Source organism: Ursus americanus, chromosome 35 (genome assembly GCF_024610735.1).
Source record: "Ursus americanus isolate L20-20 chromosome 35, mUrsAme1.1.p, whole genome shotgun sequence".
NCBI lineage: Eukaryota > Metazoa > Chordata > Mammalia > Carnivora > Ursidae > Ursus > Ursus americanus.
The window spans coordinates 25035234-25059215 of record NC_142161.1 but is presented as its reverse complement, the minus strand read 5'-3'; the positions used below and the strand labels follow the sequence as shown (position 1 = coordinate 25059215).

The window sequence follows — 23982 nt, the reverse complement described above, 5'->3', positions numbered from 1 at the left end:
GATAACACAAAGTGTAAAAAAATATCCATAAGTCCATAGTAATATAAATAATTTAATGAATAAATGGAGGATAAGAAATAAATCTACTCGACCTAAGAATTCTAAATAATTTATGTAGATTTTCCTCCCTCAGGGAGGTGGAGCTTACCTTCCCCACATACCTCTTGAATGTGGGTTGTCCCAAATAGTGACTTGCTTTCAAAAAAGCAGAGTATGGAAGAGGAGGGAATACCTTTATAGTGGAAAAACATGCCGACAGTACTTTAAGGAAGGTCAATACCATCAATAATAAGTCATGTCGCATGTGCTCTTGTTATGATGCAAAGTAAATGATACTGCACAATCTGGAGCTCTTTTACTCAATTCATTTTCCTTTTATCTCTAGTTTTACTGGTACTACACATACATTGGCAACATGAAGGCTTTTCTTACTTATTCCTAATGACTCTCCCTTTTATTATTCACAGGTATTACCGTGAGTAAATATTTTGAGCTTCTAACTCTGTCTTCAGTAAATTTCCTGGAGGAACCAAATGACATTTACTTCTAATGTAGTAATTGATATGTTTGTGTTTAAGTCTACCAAATGGTATTTGTTTTCTATTTGCCTGTCTGCTCTTTCTCACTCTGTTCATCTTTTCCTGCCATCTCTAGAGTGAATTGATATTTTTAGTATTCCAATTTATCTCCTCTGTTGACTTTTTAGTCTTGTCTTTTTGTGTTATTTATTTTGTAGTTTCTCTTATGCATTTTTAATTTATCAAGTCCCCCTTCAAATATAATCTGCTAGAGTGCCTGGGTGGCTCAGATGGTGAAGCGTCTGCCTTAGGCTCAGGTCATGATCTCCAGGTCCTGGGATCAAGCCCCATGTCTGGCTCCCAGCTCAGCAGGGAGTCTGTTTCTCCCTCTCCCTCTGCCTCTCCCCCTGCTTGTGCTGTCTCTCTCTCTCGAATAAATAAAATCTTAAAAAATATATTATCTACTACTTTATAAACAAAGCAAGAATCTTAAAAAAGTATACTTCAAATCACCACCCTCCTGGTCTCTGTGCCTTCACTGTACATTTAACTCTATAAGTGCTGTACATCTCACCACCTAGTGTTCTTTCACTTTAAAAAGTGGTAACTTACAGATATTGAAAGAGATATAGATATAAATACAAAGACATGGACATAGGTGTAGATATTTAGGAATAGCTTTAAATACATGTTTTTTATATTTCCTTATATATTTTCCTTTCCTGGTGTTCTTTATTGCTTCCTTTTCTACAGCCTGAAGAACTTCTTTTAGCGTTTCTTGTAGCACAGATATGCAGGTGATAAACTCTCTGAGCTTTTGCTTATCTGAACAAGTCTTTATTTTACCTCTATTTCAAAAGGATATTATCTTTGAATGTAGAAATCTTTGTGCATAATATTTATTTTTCTGACACTGAAAGGATGCCATTCCAACATCTGCCTTTAATCATTTCTGCTAAGAAATCAGCAATTCTCTTATGTTGTTCTACTGTAATATCTTTTTTTTTTCTCTAGGTGTTTTTATTATTTTTTCTTTTTCTTTGGTTTTCAGCAGTTTGACTAGGATATACGTATGTGTAGTTTCGCCACATATATTATGCCTAACTTCTGAATTGAGGCCATGTCAATTTTGTAAAAATTTTTGTCATTATCTCTCTAAATCATTTTTTTACTACATTCTTTTCTCCTGCTTGGGCTCCAGATAGAGGTGTTTGACCACTTTATATTCCCATAAAACTTGCTAGCTCTGTTCTCTTTTATTAACTCTTTTTACTTTTGGTATTTTGATTTGGACACTTTCTACTGACCTATATTTGAGGACCCTGATTCCCTGATTCTTTTCTCTGCTGTGCTCAGTCTGCTGATTAACCCATCACATGAATTGTTTCTGTTACCATATTTTTCATTTCTACTGTTTATTTTTGGCTCATTTTACAATACTAACCCTCCGATGATGTACCCCATTTGTTCGTGCTTGTCATTTGAGTTTTGCTCTAGAGCCTTTAATGTAATTATCATAGTTACTTTAAGATAGCTGGCCTTTTCCAGGAGCCCGGTAACATTTTTATTAAGTCACTTTAAATTGCTGATTGATAATCCCCACATCTCTTGACTGCTTCTTCGTTGGCTGTGGGTCTCATTTTCTTTCTTCTTCATTTGTCTAATAAATATTTTGTTCTTCTGTAAGGTGTTTTTATTACAGCACAAGGACAGGACCTGTGGGCAGAAAGAGCTGCCTAGAGAGTTTTGTTTTGTTTTGTTAAGCAGGCTCCACGCCCAGCATGGAACCCCCCGCTGAACTTGAACTCATGACCCTGAGATCAAGACTGGAGCTGAGATCAAGAGTCAGACGCTTAACTAACTGAACCGCCCAGGTACCCCGTGTCTAATAAATCTTTCTTAAATGCCAGACAATTTTTTAAAAATATACAGACAGATAATATTTATGCCTACAGAAGAGCACTTCCCTCCTTCTGAGTCAATCTTACCTGTAGTTGAGCTTGGTCTAGAATCTGTTGCTTTAGTGAGATTTAGTTCATGGAGGTTTCAAATGATTGGAGGGTAGGTTCAGAACCTTTCCTTTAATAGACTTGGGATGGGAGTATCTGCCCTATTTCTCTGTTTTCCTGTCCTCAGACTTTGGCAGGCGGCATGCTCATGCACCCTGGGGAGTTTTATCTCCTCTCTCTTTCCCATACCCAGCCACACGTAACTTCTGCCTCATGCACAGTGTAAGACCCAGAGGGTCCGTTGAGATTCCCTGCGTTCTTCTGCACGGTCCTCACACTTCAGCAATCTCTGTGCACCTGCCCCGTGAGAGTTTCTCCAGCTCTCCTGCAGGCAGAGACAGATGCCGCCCTGGCTCAGTATAAGGCACGGAGGGACTGGGGCTTTCTCTGTTATGCTTCCCCTGCCTTCGCATTGTAGCAGGACCTTCACACCACTGCATGCTGAGTACCGGAAGTGCCTGGGGGGTTCTCACAGCTCGATCGTCCTCCCCTCAGACTTCAGCAGCCTCTACACACCTGAATCTCCCGGGAAATCTGCCTCGGCTCTCCTGTGCTGTTCCCAGTGTTTCCCAGGAGTGCTCGGTGAAGCTTGTGCAAAAGAGCTGGCAGGTAGTTGCAGATTTTCTTTGTCTCTGCCTCCCTGGGATTCTAAATAGTCATACCAGTCCATTATCAGTCTTTAACAACTTTTTATAAGTATAACTGTTTTCCCTTTAGTCACAGCTATGATGGCTTCTTCCTCCACCTTTTGTTTCACCAGACCTAAGAGCAGCCATGGATCAGTTCTCCTTAGGGCAGGCTAACCTACTGGGTTATAATTCATCTCTCCGATGAGCTTAAGGTTCTTATTGCTAGAGTGGGGGGACATTCTCTTGGGACTCTATGTATCCCACCTGGAAGCAGAAATCCTCCTTTGTTTTTTGGGTTTTTTGTTGTTGTTGTTGTTGTTTTAAGATCTTATTTATTTGAGAGAGAGACAGAGAGCATGAGCAGGGGGAGGGGCAGAGGGAGAAGGAGAAGCAGACTCCCTGATGAGCAGGGAGCCCAATACAGGACTTGATCCCAGGACCCTGGGATCATGACCTGAGCTGAAGGCAGATGCTTCACTGACTGACCCACCCAGGGCCCCCCCCTCATCTGTTATTTTTAATGAACTACTCTCTTCAATAATATCTTTGAACAATGATAAAAGAGGTTTTAAATTTTTTTAATATTTGCAATTATATCTTACTCCTAGAAGGTTATTACTTTTAATTTCTCTAACAATATTATTAAGATTCCCACCATTGGGATTTCTCAGAAGGATATACAATTTCTAGGTCCTGGGTTTATGAAGCCTTACATCATAAATCCAATATACGGCAGCTGAGTAGCATACATGGCTAACTGCTAAGAGAATTTTTATGAGGGATATTTCCCTATATGTAAAACTAGAACAATATTGTTGTGGAACTAAGAGAAGATTATGAATTCTGAAGTGTAAGTACAAAAGTTCAGGTGAGATTAAGGTAATTGTGGAGACATTAAAAGTCTTGTTGAATACAAAGATTTATTGCTTAAGTCTAATCCTAGGATAATAGAAAACCACCGCAATTCATTGAAATAATAAAGGGCCCATTTTTTAGACCGTATAGAAAACGATGTGTAAAGCTTAAGGGAAGCAAAACAATACACGTGTCATAACCTGAATACAAACTATTGTCTGCATTTTCAGATCCAGTCACCTTCAATAGAAGTTTGAAAGCTTCAAGTTGCTAAAAAAAAAATTATAAATGGTTTGATCATCAAAATAAATATCATTAAATAAACTCCAAAATGCATGTAATCATCCCAACGTAACAAATCGATATTGCTGTATTTCAACAGTGTATTTTTAGTTTTAAAGATGCGTAACTGTCCAATTAATCAGGAAAAGTTCTGAGTTACAAATTAACAACCAGGTAATTCATAAACAAAGAGAAGAAACAAATACTTGATTAAATAGGAGTATAAATACACAATAAATGTTAACGGAAAATTACATTTGTTATTAAAAAAAACCCTAACGAATGAGTCCTTCAATACAAAAGGACTAATTATAACTGCAAGATGAGTAAAAGGGAAGTAAAAATACTGAATTTGGGACACCTGGGGGGCTCAGGTGGTTAAGCATCTACCTTTGGCTCAGGTCATGATCGCTCAGGGTCCTGGGATGGAACCCCATGTCCGGCTCCCAGCTCCTCTCTTTTTTTCTGTTTTTCCCCCTCCCTCTGCCCCTCCCCCCGTTTGTGCTCTCTCTCTCTCTCTCTCTCAAATAAATAAAATCTCTAAAAAAAAAAACTACTGAAATTTACTTAAGGCACGTACGATGTGCCTGCACTCTTACATCACAGCTTGCTGTACTAATCCAATTGTTCATTTACAGAACTTATGGCTCAGAGGTCAGTATCCTGGCTCAAGTTAAATACAAACAGGGCTTAGTTTCAAAATCAAGTGTTATCCACTTTTAATTCCATGTCCTGAGAAAAAGAAAGTGGAGGTGATAGTATCAGAAGGATCCATAGAGAAGGCCTAACTTCAAAGACAGGAAGTTTTCGTGAAACCACGGAAAGCAGACATCAGAATGGGGAGAGTCATCAAACAATAAAATTCTCTCAGGAACCATTAAATCAATTTTTGGCCACAGAGAGAAGAATACAAATATTCTGGCAGCTCTACACACTGGTTATCTAACAGTGAAACAACTTAAGCAGGATTTAAAATATCACCAAATCACTGAGGGTTATGGCCAGAAGCATCCATCAAAAGGAAGCATAAAAATGCCTCCTCGTTGAGTCTAGGGACTCTTTCTAAAATAAAGTTTGGTTAAAACATAGCTAGAAATCAGCAAATAGCTTAAATATCCTCCAGCAACGCTCGAGGCAATGAAAGAGTTGACTCTGTTCATTGATACACAGCCCCAAGATATCAGGATAGTAGTAAGCTAGCAATTTAAAGACACAGAATGACCCTGAAATACAAATCCGTCGGAAAAGAAAATGACCTTTAACTTTTCTGAATAAATGTCTTCCTCCTGCTACTTATTGCCCCATGAACAGACTTTATGAAATTAATTAAAAATTAACTTTGGGCATATTAACTTTCTAAACTCAGTTCACTAGCCATTATCTTAGTAATATTTAAAGGCTCAAAAGAACGCTCTGTATTGGGATCACAGATTTTATTTATGCCATTAAAATGTAGGTGTTTGAAAAACATTAAAAGTTTTTTATCTGGCCTATATTATAGGACAAAAGGTATAAATGGCTGGAAACAATTTTGTATATCAGAATTCTAGCACATAGATAAATACACGTGCATATATATATGAAGTCAAGAACCAAATTGAAAGGAAATTGTCCTGTGCTGCCAAAAAAATGTATAATATAGCTATGTAGGTTTACAACCCTCTCTGGAACTTTCCTGGTGTAATCTGAAACTAGCCCCCACATGCTGAGGGCAAGGAGAGTCTGAAGAAAGAGGGAAGCCACTCCATGTTGGTAGGTGGCAGTTTTAACAACAGCAAAAGGGACTTACATGCAACGCTTCTCCGGGGCTGCAGCAAGATGGCTGGATTCCCACACCTGTCCTCCAAACCTTAAAAGCTTGTAAAGAGGCCCTGACTGGGCTCAGTCATGTGTCTGCACCGGTGTTTCCAATACCACATCACCATCGCAAGGCTGCATCCTTCGAACAAGCTTCTGGGATCAGGAGAGGCGAGTGGAACCTGAATTCGAAGGATAGGAGAGTCGGTGAGAAGCCTCCGAGTGCCCAGGTCTAGCTCGGGGGCCAATCAACGGTCACGATTTTTCTTGGTCATGTTCCCCAACAAGCTATGAAAATACGGAAGTTTAAATACGATCTCATAAGAAGGATTATTCTCTTTATAAGTTTTGTCTAGGAAAATCAGCAATATAAGTCAGTAGGTTTGTTTTCACGTATGGTGTTATTTCAGAATGTATCCCAGCAGAATCAAACCCACTAAGTTATTGTCACAGTTCTTTTTCTCACAGAGAAAATTTGTTAATACAAATAATACTAATTATCAAGGTCTGTGGACGTATCTGTGAAGATCTTTTATTTTTCACCATGGTAAATGATTTGCCTGCAAGTAACAGAAAAACCAACCAAGAGGCAAGAAAATATTTCACTTAGTGAAAAACTGCAGTTAAGCAGTTACTCTTTCCATCATGTGACAAAAAAATCAGAAATTTGAATGAGCATCAGTATTAGCTAAGATTCGTTTGGATTTAAAGGACAGGAACCCAAAATTAAAATGAGGGTAAAGATGCTCAGGTACATGGTCTCTGGCCAGAAAAGTTGGGAAGTCTAGCCCCTCCTGTCGTGTTGTACCATTTTTATAGGCTTTCCCAATTCACCTTATAGACAGCTTGTTTTGGCTGGAGCCATATAATCTGCATTCTAGACAACAATAGGAGAAAAGAGGGAGAAAGAAAACAATCAGAAGTTGCCAATCTTTAGAGCTCAACGGCGTGATTGTGATAGGCATCAAGTAGAGTTGGTAGATACAGGCTTTATTCCAAGCAGCCAGGAGCACAGCTAAAATTCACCAAGTCTGCTGAAAAGGGTACAATAGCAGTTCCTACTACAATATTCCTACATTTTCCATGTTTTTCCTGAGATATTGAATGATTGTTCCAGCAGCCACATATGCACAAGACTTCACTTGGGCGCTGCCATCCCTCAATGGCAGGAGGCTGGCGAGGGAAGAGCTAGCTCACATACCTAGCCCTCTAGTCTCTAAGGGGGGAGGGTATCTATTATCCTTTCCCAGTGCTCCCTCTGCAGACCTCCAATTGCAACCCATTTGGACAGAATGAGGTCACATGCTCATCTGTAACTGCAAGGACTGCCAGCAGAGCAAGGGTCTGTCCAGGAGAATGAGAGGGGCTTGTTTGAGCAAGACCAATGAGAGTTAATCCTCTTAGACACTGGAGTCAAAACAAAATTAGAGCTTTATGAGTAAGCAAAATGGCAGAATAGCATTAGCTAAGTAAACTACAACTTTTGCCATTATAATCCTGTGCTTGGTGTGTGCTGTTAAAAATTAAGGTGGAACTTAATACCAGATAAGGTGAACGTTCTTCAGCTGCTTTTAAAAATTCAATTCTCAGGGTCATGAGATTAAGCCCCATGTTGGGCTTCGTGCTCAGAATGGGGTTTGCTTAAGATTCTCTCTCCCTCCCCACCCTACCCTGCAACCCTCTCTCTCTCTCATAAATAAGTAAATCTTTTTTAAAAAATTATCAAGAAATGATTATAATTTACGCACTTGGTTAAATTCAATAGTCATGCACATTGGGTGAGTTAGGTGGGAGAATGACCAGGAAAAACAACATCAACAACCAGAAACAATAACACAGACAAACGTTTTCTTAAATTAGGAACTGTACATCCATTTGAAAGCAACACTCAATGGCATTTTGAACCATGAAACACTAGAAGCATTCCAGTTAGAATCTGAAATATGTTATCACTAATATTTCCATGTTTTATAACAAAAGTTCCTGCCAGTAGGATATCACAGAAAGAGAAAAGTGGAGATGCGTTACTACTGGAAAGAAGCAATCAAAAGTACTATTATTGCAAGCTATATGATTCCTCATCTTCTGATAAACTTGACAGCCAAAAAAATAAATAGACCTAATAACCAATTTCAGTTGGTTATCAAATCAAGTGATTAGCATTTGAATCAATAGATTGAGTAAAGATTACTCTCACCAATGCAGGTGGGCATCATCCAATCCACTGAGGACCTGAATGGAACCAAAAAGTAAGAGAAAGGGTAAATTTGCTCTCTGCTCAAAAAGGGACATCCATCCTCTCCTGCCCTCATATTGGGTGCTCCTGGATCTCAGGCCTCAGTCTTGGTCTGGGACTTATAACATTGGCTCCCCTGGTTTTCAGACTTTAAAGTTGGGACTGGAACTCCTCACCAGCTATTGTAGGCCTCCCCCTTGCCGACAACGGAATTGGACTTCTCAGACCCCACAATCATGTGAGCCAACTCCTCACGATAAAACTCTTTCTATATATTTCTAAATATATAGATATCCTATATCTACATATTCTGAAGAACCCTCACTAGTAAGGAGAGAAACTCAAAGATGCTTTATCCAGACTTTGCAAAGGCAATTTATCGTACCTGTTATTCTTTCCCTTAGATGCATTTGTTTAACTTGACACACTAAGAAAAGCCTTCCTTATATTGGGTAACTTCTGTGTGTCCCTCCAAATTTATTCCCTCCTCTTTGCTCGGTTCTCTGCGCTGTTCGATCACATAGTCAGTGGGCTTTCATGCCTGCTGATTTCTCTCTGCTTCGGCTAATAGGAAGCCCTAGCAAATTATCTAAAAAAGTGAGTGAAGTCAGGGTGTTTATTCTCCAGGATCCTTCCCCTTCAAGGCAGCCCCAGGCTGTGTTCCTCACCAAAGGTCAGTGCTCATTTCCAAAAGGCCTTGTCTACAAGATGATGAGCTCTCTCTACTTTTGTTCCTTTGGTTAAGGGGTGGCGACAGGTTCACCACTGCCTGGCCCTAGTTCCCGTTTTACTCCTGTAGTTCCTCTATAACTCCACCGCTTCCCTTCAATTAGTCCCTCTGTAAATCAACTGTCCTCAAAAACTCTAAATTCTGTCATCTGTTGAGATCTTGAAGGATACAGAATTGGAATAATGACGATATCTAAATTATGATATAATTTTATTAACTTAATATTTTAAAATGTTCTTGAACTTTAAAGGTATTTTTGTCAAGATATATTGAAGCTGCAGATTAAGCTCATTTAATTTATGAAAAATATCCACAATACAACCGAATGAGCAAAGCTAATTCTCATTTTAAAGCCAAATATCCAAGTCTGGGCCACATAAAGTCTGATTTCATTTATCAGTTTGCATAAAGGTGTTATATGTTTCAAGATATGTTATTAAAAATGCTAAGAAACTAATAGTGGCACACATCTTCCCAGACAGGTTGGCAAATGCCATGTACTCAAGACTGAAATGTTATATACATCTGATAAGATGAGTTTATTCATTTCATTATAAATTATAAAAATTAGATAATATATCAATATGCTATCATATATAATATATACAACATACATTCAATTTGAAATAAGGCTATGTAATGTATGTAGCCAAAATTACTGATTTACGAAGCAAGGAACATGATAAAATATTAATATTCCTTTGATAAACTTGTATGGGTACATATATTTTTGGCTTTTAGAATGACTAAATAAGAATCAAGAATAAAAAATCAGAAACAAATCCATTTAGTTTGTTATAAACATTATCAAATTTTCTTGTATATTTAATGAAAGAAACAATGGTCTGTTGCTAAAACTAATAGATCCAATAGCCAGAACACAATTTAATTTTTGCAAATTAGAGGTAAAAGAAATTACATCTTTTATAAGTGTGAATAAGATAAGAGTTGGCTGTGTTTGGTGATACAGCTTTTGATATGATTTAATAAAATAGGTTTTAACTTCCTTATTAAATAAGCAGAAACTACAAATCAGAAATCTCTCCCTCTCTTTCTCTCTTCTCTCTCTCACACACACACATTTTATATTAGGAACTTTTACCTTGAGAAATTTGTTGTACAACATCCCGGATACATTTACATTGATTCTACAGTTCATAAGTGCTTTCAATGTGAGGAAGAGTACTAAGAATAGCATATAAAAATTGCTTATTTTTAAATACTAGGGTAAGAGAGGATTGAAGATGTCAGTAGCATTCAGTAATTTCTTTATGCTTTTTCTCGTGCTCACAGAACTCTCCCTTAAGTATGATGAATTCCTTACTAGTAGCCAGGGGTTGGAAGAGGTGATGTTATTAAAGGAAATTTGTCATCATACAGACCACTCCATTCTACCATATATCAGATTCATGACATTGTATAAGAGGTCAGATGTCCCCTTGCAATGAACATGTTTTGTATGCTTCACGTACTGCACTCTTAAAAGATGTGTTTATGATAGAAGAAGACCATAAGCACTATGGATTTGGCGTGCATTAATTAAATCATTAAAAGGAGTCAAATTTTTTGTATCAAGTTTTTATTTAAATTCTAGTTAGTTGACATATAGTGCAATATTGGTTTCAGGAGTGATTTGTCACTTACATATAACACCCGACACTCATCACAACAAGTGCCCTCCTTAATGCCCATCACCCATCTAGCCCATTCCCCACCCACCTCCCTCTATCAACTCTTAGTTTGTTCTCTTTAGCTAAGAGTCTCTTATGGTTTGCCCAAAAGTACTCACTTTTGTTTGATGTCCTGAAGACTGTCAAACAATACATTTTTATGGTTAAAATAAACTCAAAGATCTAAAAGATCATTTTCTTAAAACTGTCTTGAGAGATTACATTTGAAATGTGTGCAATAAAGAATTTAACCTTAACCAAAGAGAGGTCTGGCCTCCACCTTCAGCTATTGGTCAGTAGAAGCTCATCTCCAGACTCTTAGAATGTCCTCCCTGATAAAAGTGTCTTTATTTATTTGGAGATCTTTGGCACTAGACATCTAACAATGTAAATTATGATGAGGACTTTGGGCCATATGGTATCCACTCTAACTCCAAGGAGCTTGAGACTAAAGGTTAGCCATGTGGGAAGTCAAACACAGAGCTTCAGAAAAATCTGGACACTACAGCTCAGATGAGCTAACCGGGTTGGCAATATTCTGCTCATACTATCGCATGTCGAAGCCAGGAAGGTAGCGTATCCTAACGAAAATGAAAGCTTTGTGTCTGGAACCCTCCCTGACTCTGCCCTCTCTGTCTCTTCCCTTGACTGATTTTATCTTTTTAAAGATTTTATTTATTTATTTGACAGAGAGAGAGAACACAAGCAGGGGGAGTGGCAGAGGGAGAAGCAGGCTCCCCGCTGAGCAGGGAGCCTGATGCGGGGCTTGACCCCAGGACCCTGGGATCATGACCTGAGCCAAAGGCAGACGCTTAACTGACTGAACCACCCAGGTGCCCCACCTTGGCTGATTTTAATCTATATTCTTTCCCTGGAATAAACCATAGTGTTTATATAGTTTTCAGAAAGTTCTGTGGGTCCTTCTAATGGTTTAGTAAACCTAAGAGTGGTCTTGGGAAACCTAAAACTTGTGATTGGTATTAGGAGTAAGGACAGTCTTGTGGACTGTGTTTCCTAGCTTCACAGAAAACATCTCATATCCCCCCTTACAAGTACTCCCTTTAACGACATTGTACTATAGGACATTCAGTGCATGGAAATTTATGCCTAACATAGATCCTTAACATGATGTTAAGAAAGTAATAATGAGGGGCGCCTGGGTGGCACAGCGGTTAAGCGTCTGCCTTTGGCTCAGGGCGTGATCCCGGCGTTGTGGGATCGAGCCCCGCATCAGGCTCTTCTGCTATGAGCCTGCTTCTTCCTCTCCCACTCCCCTTGCTTGTGTTCCCTCTCTCGCTGGCTGTCTCTATCTCTGTCGAATAAATAAATAAAATCTTTAAAAAAAAAAAAAAAGAAAGTAATAATGAGGAGTGCCTGGGTGGCTCAGTCAGTTAAGTGTCCAACTCTTTTTTTTTTTTTTAAAGATTTTATTTATTTATTTGACAGAGATAGAGACAGCCAGTGAGAGAGGGAACACAGCAGGGGAGTGGGAGAGGAAGAAGCAGGCTCATAGCGGAGGAGCCCGATGTGGGACTCGATCCCGGTACACCGGGATCACGCCCTGAGCCGAAGGCAGACGCTTTAACGACTGCGCTACCCAGGCGCCCCAAGTGTCCAACTCTTGATTTCAGCTCAGGTCATAATCCTAGGGTTGTGAGATCGAGCCCCGTGTCAGGTTCCATGCTGGGTGTGGAGCCTGCTTAAGAGTCTCTCTCTCCCTGCCCCTCCCCAACCCCTCTCTCCCTCTCTTAAAAAAAAAAAAAAAAAAGTAATATTGAGCTGTCCAGCTACCAAGAGATCATAGGAGGTAAAAAGATATTCTTAGAGTGTTGTTCCCAAAGGTACCAGTTCCTGGAGGAAAGAGGAAACACTGGGTCAGAGAGTATCCTCTGGTGACTGTTTCTATAGCTTGTGCAGCTAATATTTATTGACTGGGGCATCCACCGGGAGGATGAGAAGCTAGAGAGACATGGTGGGCTGCAGGAGCCTACTGATGTCCATCATCCCAAGGTATGAACATCTGGGGAAAAGGCTGAAGATACCTGGGCTACGAAATATTGTTTCACAGGGGAAAGCTTGACCCTCCAGCAAGCCAGGTCTTGGAAGAACTGTAGAAAATCACAGCAACTTGAGGTTATAGCCTAACATTTAAGTTTTTAACAGAAGATGTGGTCTCCTAAAAGAGCCCTGTAGTTCTATTTTCTAATTGGATTTCATAAAATTAGAAATGCATTCATCTGGAAAATAATTTCCTCCTAAGAATTACAAAGTACTTAACACCTTATAATTAAGCTAAAGTTTAAAATTTATATATATACACATATATGAATATACAAATGTTTAAAAATAATTCTGATAAATTAGTAATAATATTTAAGTAACAATACAAACTGTAATTTACATTTGGCAGAGTGAGTGGCTTAAAAGTCTAGGTAAATCAATATAAGCTTAACTAAAAAAACCAAAAGTGAACTAAGTTCCCTTTGAATTACCTCCCTTGTGTGACAGAATGTAAACATGTCTTTGGTGGGTCCTGTTTAACTGTTTCTGCAATAATTAGTTTTTGGTACGAAACAATTTACTTTGGGCTTAACGGGGGAATCAAAATGCTGTGTCAACAATAAAAGATAGGGCTTTACCACTGCGAGAGAAATTAAGGAAATAATGGGAGAAACGTTTATTAAAGTAGGTGAATTTTAAATATGTACTATTAAGTCAGGTAATGTGTGTTTAACCAGTTCATTGTTTTTGTTTTGTTTTAAAGATTTTACTTATTTGAGAGAGTGAGTGAGACGGAGAGCACAGGCAGGCACTCCCAGCTGAGCCCGAGCCCGATGTGGGGCTCGATCCCAGCAACCTGGGATCGTGACCTAAGCCGAAGGCAAACACTTAACCAACAGAACCACCCAGGTGCTCCTAACTGGTTCATTGTATAAAAATCCCGTGACAGTGTATTTCTGAGTATTGTTTCTATAGAGTGAGGTATACTTGTGCCCAGTGTTCCTAACACACTGCAAAAGCGCAGAAGTATACAGATGAAAGTCATCTATCAATTTATTACCCAAGAATCCCCAGTACCTAGGCTGAGGGGGAAAAAATTAGGCACTGAATGTGATACTCAAAGAACCGTTAGGAGAGAAAGAACTGAAAATACATCAGGAACATTCAGCAATAATTGATGTCTAATTGTAAGTGCATTCCATGGGCTACACACACACACACACATCCATGCTGGCATGTTATGGTAAATTATATGAAGTACTATTTAGTGGTACGATCTCACTCTACCACTCTCCAGTGGCAGGAAGAAGGCTGAGGAATTTGCATTTGCAATTTTGGGAGCTTTCAGGGAAAATGATCTTTGTCTTTTGATAAAATTATGAACTGTATAAATTCCTATGAGGCAAGGGATTGCAGCTATCTTTCTTGGACGTCCAGAAGCTGACGTTTTAATTGCAAGGTCATAACCAGGCATAATACATGTTTCTGAATGGCATAGTAGATTTTTGCAATGTTCTCATACTCAAAGATATAAGGCCGTGAATGACAGCAGAATGACAAAGGTGGCTAAGGAATAGCTCACCAAAAACCTTCAAGGCAATCAGCAAGTGAAGAAATGTGATCCAATATTTCCACTGGGCTCTTAAATCATTGCATTTCGGCAGGAGATTGGGGAGAGAGGGAAAGAAGGATGCAGAAAAAAGAACAATAACACAAAGACCAGAAATAATGAAGCTGTAGGCATTTTAAGTGATTTTAAATAACTCCCTTTTATCAAATTTCACCTGTGTATGCAAGGCAGTGTTGTCTAACATAACAGTTGAGAAGTAACCGTTTATTATTGATGGTTGTTCAGGCTCTTTCCCAGGGAGGCACATCTGAGCACTTCTCCAATGCTGCCTTATCGCTCTGAAGCAGCAGCCCTGAGAACATAGGCGCTCTGTCTGTGTTATAGACTCTGATCTTAGCAGCGGAGGAAAAGCAGGTGATAGACTCCTAACCTCTGGGGAGCTGGAGCAATCAGACAGCAAAGAAATAAATACTCGGCACAAATAACTCATTGCATCATCACTGTTTATCTACCTAGAGCTCTTTGGAAATTATGCATTATCAGTTTCAAATCATACACCTTAAGGTGTCTGATGTTTGAAGCTGTTGTGGTGTTTGGCTGGTAGCCTGAATTTCAATGGGTTATAGTTTCCGAGTGTTTTATGAATATTGTGCCTTTGATGCCTGTTTCATTTCCTTATGATGGACAATGCTCATGTTATTTAATGCATTTTACACTACTGGCCCGGTGTGAGGAAGCGTGATGTTTGGGTGAGCATTTTTATACAAGTAAAAGGAAGAACTGAAAAAGAATTTTGGTGTCAAATTGCATATTATTTGTTCAGCTGTTATTGTTGCTTTAATGAGTTGTTTTGTTTTTGTCTTTGCTTTTTGCCTATTATTTGTTCTGTTTGATGAAAAGAGAGCAGGTGTTTTTTTTTTCTTCACACTTAAGTAGCCTGATAAAGCATCCAAGCTGGAACAGGGAGGGAATATAGAATCCCTTGGGACTGAGCCTCGGGTCTGTGTAATTATTTTAGGTACTCATTTTACTGATGTCTGTGACATATAAATATATTGAATGTTTTTTAAAGGAATACGAATTTCTACGTGTGATACAAAAATTCTGCTTTCTAGGTCATGAAATACTGATGAATTGAGAGAGAGAATAATTGTTACTATGAGCTGGTGATGGGGAGTATTTTTTAGTATGTTAGGACTGGTCATCAAGCCTTTCCCCAGCTGAGTATATATATCACACCAGCTTCCCTCCACACACTAGTTCCATGAACTTGGGCAAGTTCCATAATCTTTATGTTATCTCCCAGTTTCCGCATTTGAAAAATATGCAAAAAGAGATTAAACAGGCTTTTGTGAGGAGTAAATAAGATAACCCATGTCAAGAGCCTAGAATCATACCTGAGACATGGGGAGTGCTTCAAAAATGCTAGCTATTATCTCTGTCCACATTCCCTTCCCCAAGTCACCAAGTAAGAAACTGATTTAGCTAAATTATAAATCCAGTCATTCTAATTCTTGGGGTTTGGTCACTGGAAAATGTTCATTTTGTTCACTAAAGTCTTTTTTGTTATGCTGTTCATAAAATGTGGGTATATAACAGTAGAGGACCTCAACACTCCACTATCAGCAATAGACAGATCACCTAAGCAAAAAATCAACAAGAAACAAGAGCTTCGAATGACATACTGGACCAGATGGACCTCATAGATATATACAGAACACTAACCCCAGAACAACAGAATACTCATTCTTTTCAAATGCACATGGAATTTCCTCCAGAATAGACCATGTTCTGGGTCACAAAATAGTTCTCAACTGATACCAAAAGACTGAAGTTATTCCCTGCATATTCTCAGAACCACAATGCTTTGAAACTGGAACTCAATCACAAGGAAAAATTTGGAAGAAACTCAAACACTTGGAAACTAAGAACCATCCTGCTCAAGAATGATTGGGTAATCCAGGAAATTAAAAATCAGTTTAAACAATTTATGGAGACCAACGAGAATGAAAACACATCGGTCCAAAACCTATGGGACACCACAAAGGCGGTCCTAAGGGGAAAATACATAGCCATCCAAGCCTCACTCAAAAGAATAGAAAAATCTAAAATGCGGTTTTTATATTCTCACCTCAAGAAGCTGGAGCTGGAACAGAAGAACAGGCCTAACCAACACACGAGAAAGCAGTTGATCAAGATTAGAGCAGAGATCAATGAATTAGAAACCAGGAGCACAGTAGAGCAGATCAACAGAACTAGAAGCTGGTTCTTTGAAAGAATAAATAAGACCAATAAGCCACTCGCCAGACTTATTCAAAAGAATAGAGAAAGGACCCAAATTAATAAAATTATGAATGAAAGGGGAGAGATCACAACCAACATCAAGGAAATAGGAAGGATCATTAGAAACTTTTATCAACAGCCTATGCCAATAAATTAAACAACCTGGAAGAAATGCATGCCTTCCTGGAAACCTATAAACTACCAAGACTGAAACAGGAAAAATTGATTATTTAAACAGACCGATTAATTATGAAGAGATTGAAGCATTGATCAGAAACCTCCCCCAAAACAAGAGTCCAGGGCCTGACGGATTCCCCAGCGAATTCTACCAAACATTCAAAGAAGAAATAATACCTATTCTCCTGAAGCTGTTTCAAAAAATAGAAACAGAAGGAAAACTACCAAACTCATTCTATGAGGCCAGTATTACCTGGATCCCCAAACCAGGCAAAGACCCCATCAAAAAGGAGAATTACAGACCGATTTCCCTGATGAATATGGATGCCAAAATCCTCGACAAGATCCTAGCTAATAGGATCCAACAGTACATTAAAAGGAATATCCATCAAGACCAAGTAGGATTCATCCCTGGGATGCAAGCATGGTTCAACATTCACAAATCGATCAATGTGATAGATCATATCAACAAGAAAAGAGTCAAGAGCCATATGATCCTCTCAATTGATGCAGAAAAAGCATTGGACAAAATACAGCATCCTTTCCTGATTAAAACCCTTCAGAGTGTAGGGATAGAGGGTACATTCCTCAATCTCATAAAAACCATCTATGAAAAGCCTACAGCAAATATCATTCTCAATGGGGAAAAACTGGAAGCCTTTCCCTTAAGATCAGGAGCATGACAAGGATGCCCACTCTCGCCATTAATATTCAACAAGTACTAGAAGTTCTTGCAACAGCAATCAGACAACAAAAAGGGATAAAATGTATCCAAATCGAAAGAAGTCAAACTATATCTCTTCGCAGATGACATGATACTCTATATGGAAAACCCAAAAGACTCCACCCCCAAACTACTAGAACTTATAGAGCAATTCAGTAATGTGGTGGGATACAAAATCAATGCTCAGAAATCAGTTGCATTTCTATACACGAACAATGAGACTGAAGAAAGAGAAATTCGAGAATCCATTCCATTTACAATAGAACCAAAAATCATACATTATCTCGGAATTAACTTAACCAGAGACATAAAGGATATATATTCTAGAAACTATAAGTCACTCTTGAAAGACATTGAGGAAGACACAAAAAGATGGAAAAATATTCCATGCTCATGGATCAGAAGAATAAACATAGTTAAAATGTCTATGCTACCCAGAGCAATCTACAATTTCAATGCCATCCCAATCAAAATACCAATGACATTTTTTAAAGAACTGGAACAAACAGCCCTTAAATTTGTGTGGAACCAGAAAAGGCCCCAAATCGCCAAAGGAATTGTTGAAAAGGAACAAAGCTGGGGGCATCACGTCGCCGGATTTCAAGCTATACTACAAAGCTGTGATCACAAAGACAGCATGGTACTGGCACAAAAACAGACACATAGACCAATGCAACAGAATAGAGAACCCAGAAATGGACCCTCAGCTCTTTGGACAACTAATCTTTGACAAAGCAGGAAAAAAAATCCAGTGGAAAAAAGACCGTCTCTTCAATAAATGGTGCTGGGAAAATTGGACAGCTACATGCAAAAGAATGAAACTTGACCACTCTCTCACACCATACACAAAGATAAACTCCAAATGCATGAAAGACCTTGATGTGAGACAGGAATCCATCAAAATCCTAGAGGAGAACATAGGCTGCAACCTCTTTGACATCGGCCACAGCAACTTTTTCATGACACATCTCCAAAGGCAAGAGAAACAAGAGGAAAAAATGAACTTGTGGGACTTCATCAATATCAAAAGCTTCTGCACAGCCAAGGAAACAGTCAAAAAAACTAAGAGGCAGCCCACGGAATGGGAGAATATATTTGCAAATGACACTATAGATAAAAGACTAATATCCAAGATCTATAAAGAACTTCTCAAACTCAATACACATGAAACAAATAAACAAATCATAAAATGGGCAGAAGATATGAACAGACACTTTTCCAATGAAGACATACAAATGGCTAACAGACACATGAAAAAATGTTCAAAATCATTAGCCATCAGGGAAATTCAAATCAAAACCACACTGAGATACCACCTTACACCAGTTAGAATGGCAAAAATAGACAAGGCAAGAAGCAACAATTGCTGGAGAGGATGTGGAGAAAGGGGATCCCTCCTACATTGTTGGTGGGAATGCAAGTTGGTACAGCCACTCTGGAAAACAGTGTGGAGGTCCCTTAAAAAGTTAAAAATTGAGCTACCCTATGATCCAGCCATTGCACTACTGGGTATTTACCCCAAAGATATAGACATAGTGAAGAGAAGGGCCATATGCACCCCAATGTTCATAGCAGCATTGTTCACAATAGCTAAATTGTAGAAGGAGCCGAGATGCCCTTCAACAGATAACTGGATTAAGAAGATGTGGTCCATATATACAATGGAATATTACTCAGCCATCAGAAAGAATGAATTCTCAACATTTGCTGCAACATGGATGGCACTGGAGGAGATAATGCTAAGTGAAATAAGTCAAGCAGAGAAAGACAACTATCATATGGTTTCACTCATTTATGGAACATAAGAAATAGGAAGATCAGTAGGAGAAGGAAGGGAAGAATGAAGAGGGGGTAAACAGAAGGGGGAATGAACCATGAGAGACTGCGGACTCTGGAAAACAAACTGAGGGCTTCAGAGGGGAGGTGGGTGGGGGATTGGGATAGGCTGGTGATGGGTATTAAGGAAGGCACATATTGCATGGTGCACTGGGTGTTATACACAAATAATGAATCAGGGAACACTACATCAAAAACTAAGGATATACTGTATGGTGATTAGCATGACATAATAAAAAATATTATAAAAAAAATAAAATGTGGATATAATACCTAGCATTCTATGTTCTTTCTAGTTTTCAATGACAGTCATTCATGTTTCAGGGAGTATAACATGACATTCGTGAGAGAATAAATTTTGTGTTCAAATTGGGAAACATTTGGCATATGAAGAGATTTTTGAAGTCTTTTGTAGAATTGGCACACATTGCCTATTTCGGATTTAATTAAAACTTCAAAAATGTAATATGCTTAGAAGTAGTCTTCTTAATGTCCACTTCCAGATACATTATTTTTATAAATAAAACTCTTGGCTTTGTAGGGTAGCAGAATATGCCACCCCAAAATACACCACACTGGTATAAGGATTATTTTGAGCACAAGGCAATGGAGAAGAAGCACAGACAAGTAAAGTTCTCTGCCCTCCCAGTATATGCCCAAAGGCATGACACAAGCTTGCAAAGGTGCCCCCCTTTCCCTCTCCACCAGGAAGACAGAAGTTAAGGACAAGGAAGGACAAAGGACGAAGACAGGAAATATAAGTCTATCATTTCTGAGGAAACCAGTTAACCCGAATTCCATTCCTTTCCTTTCCTTTCCTTTCCTTTCCTTTCCTTTCCTTTCCTTTCCTTTCCTTTCCTTTCCTTTCCTTTCCTTTCCTTTCCTTTCCTTTTTCTTTTTAAGCAATCTCTTGGCCCAAAGTGGGGCTTGAAATCACAAGATCATGAGTTGCATGCTCTACTGACTAAGCCAGCCCCACACCCCTATTAGAGACAACTTCCTACCCCTACCCACCTGAAGGCTGCACCAGAGGAATCTCCATCACAAAGTTTGCTAAAATGAGCCCTTATCTATCATGGGTTTTCCTTGTTTATACATTTGCCTTCCCACAATTTGACTCCCTAGAAACTCAAAGTCCTTTTCCTTTGTCTTCTCACTTCTCTAAAAATTTGTTATTCTTTTGTTAAAATGCTTTTGAGCCTAAGTTCTAGCCATCCCTAAGAGTTACTCAACTCTGGCTGTTCTCATGTGTATGCATGATGCACATGCTAATACACTGTGTTTGTTTTTCCCTTGTTAATCTGTCTTTGGTCAGTTCAATTACAGGCCCCTCGCCGGGACCGTAACTGGGTACAAGAGGGAAGAATGTTTTCCTCCTCTACAGCCTTTTGGGAAAAGTCAATATGGGTTTTTGGTTTGTTATATTCCCAAATTAACTTTATGCAGAGTTCAAGAGAAGGTAGCTGTTACAAAATTTCAAAGTGTTACAGGAATTTATTAAAGGCTTTATTTGTTCACCTCCTGGCTGATGCTCTAGCTTTAATATTTAGTGTTTTAGTTTTGCTAGCACAACTTTGATAGTTATAAAATAGAAACTCTTTCTGTGCAGAGTATGTAAAACCCACTCAGCTGATATCAACTGTTCACATGTCAGAGTGAATGAGTTTATTCCACAAATTTCTTCAATGTTTAAAGATGTTAAAAGGGTAAAGTACCATGAAAAAAATGAGCATCCATGAGTGGGAAAGGGGCATAATTAGGAAGTAAAGTGATATAAAGAAATGTGATAGGAATCCGAAGTACTATAAAACATCTTAGCCTAGTTCATAATTCCCTACAGTCTGCCCTTCTGTACTTAAAAGGTTGGGGAAAGGAGACCGCAGCGGCTACTGCAGAGGGACAGTGCTGGGAGGGAAGGAAGTCTCATCAATTTAGGTCATTGTGGTTTAAAGAAAAGACTGTGGAGGTAGACCAGGGCTGGGAAAACCCAGGGACAAGAAGAATATAACTTCGTCAGTGTCAGGCTGAGCCATGCCTGTGCTTGACAGGCAAAAGGAAGATGTGCTCCCCGATATGGACTTATCCAAAATATTAACAGATTCCACTTCTTAAACCAGTAAGAAGAAGTAAATGAAGGCTCTACAATAATACACACACACACACACACACACACACACACACACACACACACACCCCTACATTGCCCAATGTGGTCCTGTGCTGTTGTCAACCCTCATTAGCCCACCTCATGTCATGTGACAGAGCTGCGGCTCTGGTTGGAACCAGGGGCTCATTAGACACAACTGTTCCTCCCGTATAACACAGGGTGTTGAAACAAACAGTTGTCCGTCTTTATTTATAATGTGCTCACCACAGATTTTTTTCATTAATTTTTATTTGTAAAATGTTGCATTAAAATATTATTTATCTGGGGGCGCCTGGGTAGCGCAGTCGTTAAGCTGCCTTCGGCTCAGGTCGTGATCCCGGCGTTCTGGGATCGAGCCCCACATCAGGCTCCTCCACTATGAGCCTGCTTCTTCCTCTCCCACTCCCCCTGCTTGTGTTCCCTCTCTCACTGGCTGTCTCTATCTCTGTCAAATAAATAAATAAATAATCTTAAAAAAAATATTATTTATCCGACTGCCAATTTTTTTGGTGCCCCTTTGCATTTTAGGTCAAGTTGAGTGCCTCACCGGCCTCACCCTAATCATGGCCCTGCCGCTCACACACAAGCTTCCAGATCAGTAGAGGTAGGGGTAACAGAGTAGGACTAAGTAATTAAATAATTTATATTTAATTAAATATACAGAGAGAATTTATAATGTGGGATTCATGTTTTCTTCCTCACCAAGCCTTTTGTTTTTTATTCCTTTTTATTGTATTTCTACGGTCATTAGGACTCCTATTACCTTATTGATTTGAAGTAGACCTACTGCATTTTTGTCATATTCACAGTATTAAAGAAATGTTTCTAACACTTCACCATTAGGAATCATTATTACTGTAGGATATTGTTAGTTACTGTTTGTCAGGTTAAGGAAGTCTACTCTAATTTGGCTAACAGTTTTCCTCAGATATAAGTCCCAAATTTTATTAATTGCTTTTTATAGGGCTGCTAAGCGATATTTCTCTTTAATATGTTTTACAATATAAATTACAGTAATTGCACTTGTAATATTAACTATCCTGTCATTGTTTTGAATTGTGCTGATGAAATTTCCCTGTATTTTATTGAGGATTTATCCTTCTAATCAGCTTGTTATTTTCTTTTCTCGTACTCTCACCTGACATTTATGTCAGTGCTACACTGTGCTCAGTAGGAGTTGGTGATGATGGGGTTCAGGGCAGGCTGCCCCAGGATGTCCCACTTTGACGTGCAGATTATTTCCAGCTGAAGACAATCAAGGCCCAACGGTCTCCAAGAAGAGCCTTTTAACCTCCCCTTTAATTGCCTAAAAGAATTTAGATGGAGGGCGGTACCAGGAAGAGAGCTATTACCAAAGATAATTTTTTTTTTGAACATCAGAAAGACTTCCCTCCACCATTTCTTCACCCATCTTCCTGAGGGTTGTTTTCCTTCCCTTTGAGGTCCCAGACCTCCACCTGCTTCCGCCTTAGCTCAGGGTGCCAGATATGCCTCATTTGCCTGCTGGGGGTTCTAAAGGGCAGAAGAGAAAAGTTTTCCTCCCCTACAGAAAGCATTCTTTCATTTTCTATCCTCTGGAATTTTGTTGACAACTTAAATTATTTATTCCTTAAAATTTTGGTAGAATTCACCATAAAAACATTGAGCCACTTGTTTTCTTTATGGACAGATTTTTAAAATTCTGGTTCTATTAAAGTTATGTTTGTCAATGTATTTTTTTTTTCTGTTTTCAAATGTTTTAGTGAAGTTCATCATGGTTCTTTCTTCTAATGTCTGTTTTGGTAAATTGTGCTCTTCAAAAAGTATGTCCTTATCAAAATTTAAAATCTTTTTGGGATACAACTGTTCATAATACCCTGTTGTTATACCTCCAATATTTTCAGTCTCTATAGTAATGTTCCCTGATTATTTCCTAATATTTTAAATTTGTGCTTGGGTATTTGTGGATCAGTCTGGCTAGAGGTCTATCACTTTAGTTAATCATTTCAAGGAAAGAATTTGTTGCTTTGTTGATTTCTCACTTTTGTGTGTCTATTTTAAAGTTTTGATGTCCGGGCACGTGGGTGGTTCAGTCGTTACCACCTGGGTGGTAAGTCGTTCTGCCTTCGCTCAGGGCCTGATCCCAAGGTCGTGGGATCGAGCCCCCCATCGGGATCCCTGCTGGACCCTTCTTCTTCCTCTCCTACTTCCCCTGCTTGTGTTCCCTCTCTTGCTGGCTGTCTCTCTCTCTCTCTCTGTCAAATAAATAAATAAAATCTTTAAAAAAATAAAAAAAATAATAAAGTTTTGTTGTTGCAGGTCTTGCTCCCTGGGAAGGAGACTACATGCAGGTGAAATTTAGCACAGGAGGGTTGATTGGGTGGTGCTCTTAGAATTCCCAGCTGCAGGGGAAGAGAAAGGAGTCAAAGACAAAGAAGTTCCCTTCTGCTTCGTTCACAGCAAAGGCTCCGGTCAATCCCACAGAGAGCTCTGGATGGCTTTTAGAGCTCTTCTGAGTTGTTAAGACTGGGCCAGGACTT

General features: G+C 39.0%; 1 long non-coding RNA gene across 1 annotated transcript in view; it reads right to left on the bottom strand.

Annotated features, from left to right (window-relative positions):
* Window positions 1–6065: 6065 nt before the first annotated feature.
* LOC148107133 (uncharacterized) overlaps window positions 6066–23982 on the bottom strand; it is a 34071-nt gene continuing 16154 nt past the window's right edge. Inside the window, exon 4 of the long non-coding RNA XR_015723042.1 lies at window positions 6066–6272. This is a non-coding gene — a long non-coding RNA (uncharacterized LOC148107133). The remainder of the gene's footprint in view (window positions 6273–23982) is intronic.